Raw genomic sequence first — 5,943 nt, forward strand, 5'->3', positions numbered from 1 at the left:
AACTTCTTCTTGATTCAGTGTAATATTATTATGAATGTAACGTCCCTAAACCACGATATAATTTTAAGAGGTATGTCGTAGGATAAGGCTTTGGAAATTTCGACCACCTGGGAATCTAACCTGCACCTAAATCTAAGTACACGGGGCTCGAAGAGTTTCACCTCCACCGAAAATGCAGCCTCTGCAGACAGAATTCAATCCTGCGACGTTTAGGTTAGCAGTCGAGTGCCATAACTGCTAGACCACCGCGACAGTGCTCGTGTCAGTTTCAAGGGATTGTAATGTTACTGTGTTAATATTTGTTAACATTGGTGTAAAATAAATTGTTGTCCAATCATAAGGCTGTACTGCAAATGGTTATGTCACTATACAAAAACTATTCTAATAGTATTTGATTTGGTGTCATCAGTATTCGTCTCTTATTCAATTCAGTTCTAAAATGCAATTTTCTCTAACCCCCCTAATCTACACGCTGGTTTTCACAAAGATCCTAATATGTGTTTCGGAAACTTTATTTAAGCATCTCACTGAGTAATTACAAGTGTAGCTTTAATGTAAGCTTATGTAAAATTATGGTGATGTAGCAACAGTGTGAAACACACACTGGTTGTTTAAGTGCACGGGACATTATTAGATGAATGTGACTTCTATAGTACTGTTGCATAATTATGCTTTCATTTAAGGAATATAAATATATTGATAGAAATTTTAAACTGTGCTAATATATATGAATAGTCAATCACTTGTGTTAAGCAAAAAAAAATGTCTCGGTATTTTTCACCACCAAGAACTGTAATTCTTTCTAACAGTTCCATACGTCTTGTTTCTTCTTAATATTTCTCACTTTGTTTCAAATGACTTGTTTTGCTCATGTTTTATTGTATATGGTTCATGTGCTCAAGTATCAACAACTGCGCTGTATTAAAGTTTCTTTGCAAATAAAATACACCAATACTTCACAGCCTTTAAAGTTAATGTTAATAGCCAGGCAAAAGCCTATGCCTTCGCAAAATGCTTGTTAAATTACTTTAATGCTTTTGATCATTAGCATTGTTTCTTTCTGTTCTCATTTTGTTGCCTAGCAATCACCACTGGTTCTCTGTGCTGAGACTTGGTTACCATAGTGTTATTTCTTATTTGATTAATTAGCATCAATGTTCGGCTCAAATTTAATTCACTTTAACTCATTTTAACTTTAGGTTCAGGGTTATTATGCCTTTAGTTTCACTTCTACGTCCTTACTCTTGTTCAAATTATCTTGACATTTCCTTCAGTTTCAATAAACATTAATTTATGTATGCTTCATCTTGATTTAACCTTAATTCACCTTTGGTTTTGCTGAGTTCATCCCATTTCTCATTCCAGCCTCATTGTACACTGGCTATCACTTCTAATCATGCAGCATGCCCTATGTACATTAAGCCTTGCCATCTTTCTTCGGGGTCTTCTGCACGTTATATGGTGTCGCATTTCCTCCAATTTCGATTCGCCTGGCTTTTGTTAATATCCAGGCTCATGCTGCTGTACGCTGGATGTTAGTTTTTATGAGCTAATGAGGCTTTTGGCTTAATGATAAATTTATTGGTCGATGACTAATGTCAGTGCGTATGTAAAAACATAGCAGTTGAGGTTTAGTATCAGAATTGCATCTAAATAAAGTGTGCGTGTGTTGGCAGCAGGTGCATGCCTGTGTTAAGCATAATTAAAAGAGATTGCAGCATATGAGAGACATGGGCACTGCTAACGTTGCAGTAACACGTGGTTTAGGTAGGCCAAGGTTTTCGTGTAGCTCTTCAATTAGGTGAGCAGCAACCCTTGATTGCCTGTTGCTGTAGTTTGCTTGTACATGATGCATGATTTTCACGTTCTTGCTGTGTCTTTACAGGTTCCCCATTTTCGGCCACTTCGGAGCAGTACCGTGCACTCGTGTTTGTAGAAGATGGACTGCATTCCTGCAGGCAGTGCACCTATGTAACCAAGAGTACAACGCGCATAAAGCTACACATTCGAAAACACACCGGCGAGTGCCCTTTCCACTGCCACCTCTGTCTGGCTGTATTTATAACGAACTGCCAGCTCAAGGAGCACCTGCACAACCACACAGGAGGGCATCCTTTTTCCAGTGTCTACTGCAATGCATCGTTTCCGCGGAAACAGGACCTTGTTCGCCCCATGCACACCCACACGGGAGAGCCTCCCTTTGTCTGTGTCTTCTGCAAGGCATCCTTTTTGCAGAAACAGCATCTCATTCACCATATATCATGCCTTCACCAAACAAGAAGTCCTATAGAACCTACGGACCCACAGGTTGTTTTGGGAGACCTGCAATTGACTGAATAATTTATTTTGTGGTAGAAAGCAACTTTAGGGACTCAAAACCTGTTTGAATCACTTAGCTATTGAGTTCCTCACAATGTATTGCTTCAAGAGATATATCCCATTGTTGTGCAGAATTTTCTTATAAAAGTGCGTTTGGTCGACCCTGCAGCTATACCGCTATCTTGAAGGTAGAGCTTACCCTGAATACAGAGTATGTAATCTTTATCTTCTGTCCAATGCAGAAAGATAAATACATTTTATTTCTTTCTCTATGAAGTTGCACTCCTCCACATTTTTTGTCTCATCAAGGTAGCCTGATTTCATTACATTTGCTTTCCCGTGCTAAGCAGCCAGATTTCACAGGCAAGCTTATATTCCGGTAAGAAATATAGTGCATAAAAAAATCAGCTATGTATTTCATTATACGATTGCGTTGAATAAAACTTGTTCTGAAAATGTTTCATCTACATTTGAATCCAAAGAAAATAAGTTTGTACAAACATTCTATATTCGTCTGGCTGAGCACGTGGTGCGAAAAAAACTCGAAAATAGATCATAAGGACAATAAAAAAAAATCGCAATAAAACTTTAAAAAACTTATGCTTTCTATGTTTAACTGCCAGATTTTTTTTTTCCTGTAATAAATGGATGTTTTCTGGGGACTTGTGATTGTTTGAAATTGTGGTGAACTGAAGCAGAGTTAACTTTCTGAGTCAATTATAAGCTTTCATATTAAGAAATTTTAATACTTTATTTGCAGCAAGAAGTTTTTAACGTTTATTAAACATAATAGTGAAATCGTGAGTGTAGCACTTAGCTCTCTACACCCATGCTTTCTCTTTAAACCAAGGCGACGTACACCAATATTCGTGTCTGAAAAGGCATCACTGGGACGTACGCTGCTGGTGGTTCTACAATACATGCAAACATCCGCGGGACGTCTATTGTATTTTAGTGCTCTGACAATATTATAGGTATGCGGCCTGCTCAACAAGCGACCTGACGAAGGAGTGACACTGACGGTAGGGTGGCTATTCTAGCCACCCTACTGACGGTGTTGTGAACGGCATGTATGTTTCTCGTTATGTTGACGAGGACTGTGCAACAAAGCTGTTACGCCACTCCAGGGAGCCCGTTTGGGAAAAGAGAGGCGCCTATGGGGCGAAAAGAGCTGCTCCAGAGGGGACAAGAGGTGAAGGAGGGAGTCAGTTGAAAAGAAAGAGCGGCTAGGAAAGATGTATAGACTCCTCCACTGAGATGTATTCCTTGTGATGATCGGAAGTGTCTTTTTTTTTTCTGTGCCTGTATGTAAACAAATCTAGTGTACTCTTACTGAACTGTATCTTCGCTGATCGGCATCTTATAAAGCAATTCACTACTTGTTCGGGGCCGAAATTCGGGAAAAAAATATTCATAGACATCGACCACATCGACAGAACCCAAGCCGTACAGACACAAGGAGTGCCATGGAGATGCTGGAGAAAAAAGTATGGGTGCTTCACGCTCAAGTGACTCGCATCGCCAACTATGTCGAAGAAATCCTGCGAAAGAACAAGGTTCCGACATTGTTGCTGTACAAGCACTCATTGAGTGTTTCCTTCTCCTTCAGAAGCAGCTCAGAGAGGTAAACGTGATTATCGAACCAAACTTATTAGACGATGACTGAGATGCAGATTTCGAGCAGTTCCTGGAATATGACGATAAAACCGCCAGCTACATCGGTTCATTAAAAGCCATAAATTGATGTGTCACTGAGGAAGCACAATCAAAAAATCTCCCTTCAATTTTGCCAAATCAAAATACTTCTGAATTTGTTGAGCATTTCAGCCATCAAGTGTGTGACAATAACCATGTGTCCGGAACATAGAAGCACCATTATTCTGATCTGGTTAAAGAAATCGCCGGCGTTGGCCATTAGGAACTTCAAACTACGCGCGCATTCAGTAAAAACGAAACTTGCGTACTTTCATAAGCAGCCGCGTGGTGGCCCGATGCACTTCAATAGGCGTTTTTGGTTCATTAAGTATTACGGCTTGGTGGCGCTAGCCACCGCCCGATCTAAAGGGTACAGCCCCGGAAACTCTCAAGTTCAAGTGCTCACCTGTCGTCATCATTCATTCATCATTATCAGCCTGGTTACGTCCACTGCAGGACAAAGGCCTCTCCCATGTTCCGCCAGTTAACCCGGTCCTGTGCTTGCTGCTGCCAATTTATACCCGCAAACTTCTTAATTTCATCTGCCCACCTAACCTTCTGTCTCCCCCTAGCCCGCTTTCCTTCTCTGGGAATCCAGTTAATTACTCCTAATGACCAGCGGTTATCTTGTCTACGCGCTACATTCCCGGCCCATGTCCATTTACTCTTCTTTATTTCAACTATGATATCCTTAACCCCCGTTTGTCCTCTAATGGGAGGAACGCCGCTTGCTAGACGCGAGCCGGACGCGCTCGCATCGGCTCCTGCTTTTTTAAATGTTTTTGACCGCAAATTTGCCGATCGACCTCGGTTTTTCGACTCATCTGATCCAGTTTCTTTCAAGGATCGAGTGGATACCCGACTTTTGCGGGTAGGTCAAGCTTTCGAACTTTTATTTGGGTGTTTCACCCTGTGCCACGTTGGCGCTCAGCTCGGCCTGCCGAGCGAGACGCTTCGAGGATGCCGCTCGAGGAGATGGTCTTAGGCGAAGAAATCTCCAGGCAGGAGGATGAAGCCTCCGGATGGATTGTTGCCCACTCTCGGAAGAAGCAGCGTCAGGATTTTACGCCCGGCGACAGCCCTGGCCCCAGCGCCGGTCATCGTGCCGCCCGTCCAGCGCACCCGAAGGGGCCGATAAACAAGCTCATCGCCGCGTCGCGCCTGCCGCGATTGCCTAAAGATCACTACCGGGTTGTCGTACGTCCCAAGGGAGGCATGGATGTGCGCAAGGTCAGTGGAATCAAGGTTACCCAAGCTTTGGTGATGGCTGCTTGTCTCGGCCCGCCGCAGGCTGAGGAAGATATTGTTTGTGCCAATGAAATGCAGAACATTTTTGTGATCAGCACGCCACACGCTAGGAACGCAGAAGCCTACGCTAAAGTGAAGCAAATTCGAGTGGGAGAAACGCTCCATGAAGTCTCTGCTTACGTGGCGCCACCCGGGGATACGTGCAGAGGAGTTGTTCGCGGTATCGACCCTGAGCTCTCTGATGACCGGCTTGGTGAGCTCTTCGTGCACGCAAGAAATCCGAAGGTTCTTGGAGTACGGCGCATCAAGAAAACGCCCACGGCGATCGTCCTGTTTGACGGTATGAAAGTTCCAAACTACGTCATGTGTGGGACGAACCTGATCCGGTGCACGCTCTACCGACGACAAATCGACGCCTGTCGAACCTGCGGAAAGCTGGGACATCGCTCGGACGTTTGTCCCACTCCTACAGTCATCACCTGCCCGGACTGTGGGGTCTCATCGCCCCCTGAGAATCATACGTGCCAGCCGAAGTGCTCCATCTGTGGAGGAGCGCATCCGACGGCGGATCGGGCCTGCCAAAGCAGGTACCAGGTTCCCTACATCGTTCGGCGTAGAAGGCGACGACGGAGAAAAGCAAACAAGCGGCGCGCGGAGTTCGTGCCACAGCAAGCTCCCGGG

General features: G+C 44.0%; 1 long non-coding RNA gene across 1 annotated transcript; it reads left to right on the top strand.

Moving 5' to 3' along the window:
* Window positions 1-335: 335 nt before the first annotated feature.
* On the top strand, window positions 336-2,780 carry LOC142772096 (uncharacterized). Its single transcript, XR_012886271.1, has 2 exons — window positions 336-1,605; window positions 1,886-2,780. It is a non-coding gene; the product is annotated as an uncharacterized LOC142772096 (long non-coding RNA).
* The last annotated feature ends 3,163 nt before the right edge of the window (window positions 2,781-5,943 follow it).

The sequence above is a fragment of the Rhipicephalus microplus genome, chromosome 9 (assembly GCF_043290135.1).
Source record: "Rhipicephalus microplus isolate Deutch F79 chromosome 9, USDA_Rmic, whole genome shotgun sequence".
Lineage (NCBI taxonomy): Eukaryota > Metazoa > Arthropoda > Arachnida > Ixodida > Ixodidae > Rhipicephalus > Rhipicephalus microplus.